We start from the raw sequence: 2,488 nt of genomic DNA, 5'->3' as shown, positions 1-2,488 counted from the left end.
CTCAATTTATCTGTCTGCAAAATGGGAGATGAGAAGTAGTACCCACTGCAACACACGTCTGCTCAGTCTGGGGTTGCACCTCAGTGGTGAGCACTTGCTTAGCTCCTGCAAGGCCCTGGACTCCATCCCCAGCACTACAAGAAACAAAAGAAAAATGCACTTATTCCATTTTTATCTTTTCTCCATCCCAGGGGACCCCTGAGAATCCCTCCAAGTGCAGTTACCACATTAAATACAGAACCGGGGGCCGGGGGTTTAGCTCAGTGGTTCTGCCGCCTGCCTCACAAGTACAAGGACCCAAGTTCGATCCCCGGTACCAAAATAAATAAATAAATACAGAACCAGGCTGGGCATGATAGTGCATGCCTGTAATCCTAGCATTCAGGAGGCTGAGGCAGGAGGATTGCCTCAAGTTTGACTTCAGCCTAGGCTACATAGTGAGGTCCTGTCTCAAAAAAACCAAAACCAAACAAACGAGAAAGCCACTTCCATTTTAAAGAGGTCTTTAAAAGTATAAATGATTCTCATGCAATATTTGGAGCAATGATAATTTTAAAATTCTTTTACTAAAAAAGGGTACTTGTTCTGCATCTGAAATTTAAATTTATCTGAGGCCAGGGATTTAGCTCAATGGTTCCACTGCCTGCCTTGCAAGCGCATGGTCAAGTTCCATCCCGGGTAGCTAAATAAATAATAAATCTGGATGCCCTTTTTTTTTCTTTTTGGTTAAATCTGTCAACCATACCCCACGACCCCATCCTCTCTCCACCAGCCACGCTGCTTGGGTCACCCCTTGGCCCTTCTGCCTTTCCATAGTCTCTAGAGGAGGTCTCCTCCCATCCTCCCAGAGCCTCCATAGTTCCCACCTATTTCTGCTTCTTCTTCTTTTTTTTTTTTTTTTTTGGTACTAGGGATCATACTCAGGACCTTGTGCTTTCAAGGCAGGCAGCAGAACCACTGAACTAAATCCCCAGCCCTGTTTCTGTTTCTTTATGCTCACTTTTGCCATCCAAACTCCTGACTGCCCTCCCAGAATGCTTTTAACTTTCTTCAGATTTTTTCTGATACCAGGATTCATCATCAGCCCTTTAAAAAATTTTATGTTACACACACACACACACACACACACACACACACACACACACTTATATATCCCCCAGATAGGGTGTCCCTAGTCACTAAATTTCCTGAGCTAGGATCCTGAACTTGAGATCCTCCTGCCTCAGCCTCCCAAATTGCTGGGATTACAGGTGTGGGCCACTACATTGGACAGAGAATTCTCCAAGAATCCTTCCACAGCTCCCCACTGTGCCCTCTGCCTTGTGATTCTTCAGGAACCCAATACACCTTTTTCTTACCTCCTACATTTGCGTGACTGATTCCATGATTTGAGTATATGGAACTTTTGGGGGGCATTGGTGGGGATGGAATCTCAGTCTTCCAGCAGACTAAGTATGCACTGTATCAGTGAGAGGCACCTGAGCACCTGAAACATTTCATTTCTTTTCTTCTTGTTTTGCTTTTTGGTTTATTTCACTTTGCTATGTAGCTCAGGCTGGCCTGGTTCTGTGTAGCCCATGCTGGCCTTAAATTAATGGAGATCCTCCTGCTTCAGCCTCCTCCCACACCCTGCTTGCCTTTTTTTTTGTACCGGGGATTGAACTCTTGAGCTTGTGAGGCAGGCAGCGGCACCACTGAGCTAAATCCCTGCTTGCATTTCTGAAACATTCCAGAGGCACTCTAGTGCAGTGGACACCAGGTGAGTGGGACCGTCGGGGGTGCGGGGACAACCTGAGTAAGGCCCCAGCCCTTGGGGACCTGAGGGGCACAGCAGTCAGAAAGGGGTTGGTGTGGCTGGAGGGAACAGCCTTCAGCAGCCTGTGTCCAAGCCCCAAGGAGGCCCAGGCCCGCAGGCCTTCCCACCCAAGCTCCAGGGTGGGTTTGACATACCTGGTCTCTGGGAAGAAGCCTCTCATACCTGACTGCCACCAGGAGAGGATGCGCCCTTAGAGAGGAACTTGGGTGTCCGAGTCACCCTGCCCTGGGCTTGGCCTCCTCTGTCAGAGAAGTTGACATTCTGTGACTCAGTTTCCCTATCTGGGACCCATTCGAGGGCTCTGGCAAACACAAAATCCATGACATAAGATTCACAGGTGCGAGAACAGGGTTTGGAACATAGACTTACTCATTAAATATTAGCTACTTTGGTGGTGGGGGGCCGTTCAGGCCACACAGCAAAAAGCCAAAGATCACCGTTACCATGACATCCAGCTCTCCTGATCCCCCTGTTCCAGCCCCAGGCTGCTCCCCAAATCCATCTAGGGAAATGGCGTAGATTTGAATCCCTCGTCTGGGGATTCCGCCTGTGCTCAGCCTAGCGGGAGGGACTCGAACCCAGGTCCGAGGCAGCGCCCCGTAGCCAGGCAACGCGCTGTTTGTTGTCGGGGGCGGGGCGTCGGTGACTCAGCGCGGCCTGACGGCGGGGCGG

The 2,488-nt window shown here is 49.7% G+C and overlaps 1 long non-coding RNA gene across 1 annotated transcript; it reads right to left on the bottom strand.

Moving 5' to 3' along the window:
* LOC104854800 lies at nt 1–2,385 on the bottom strand. Its single transcript, XR_778217.1, has 3 exons — nt 2,260–2,385; nt 1,951–2,117; nt 1–134 (listed from the first exon to the last, which is right to left on the bottom strand). It is a non-coding gene; the product is annotated as an uncharacterized LOC104854800 (long non-coding RNA).
* Nucleotides 2,386–2,488: the final 103 nt, after the last annotated feature.

This window comes from Fukomys damarensis, unplaced genomic scaffold (genome assembly GCF_012274545.1).
Source record: "Fukomys damarensis isolate Sample0158 unplaced genomic scaffold, DMR_v1.0_HiC HiC_scaffold_30, whole genome shotgun sequence".
NCBI lineage: Eukaryota > Metazoa > Chordata > Mammalia > Rodentia > Bathyergidae > Fukomys > Fukomys damarensis.
This window is presented reverse-complemented; position numbering and strand designations above follow the sequence as displayed.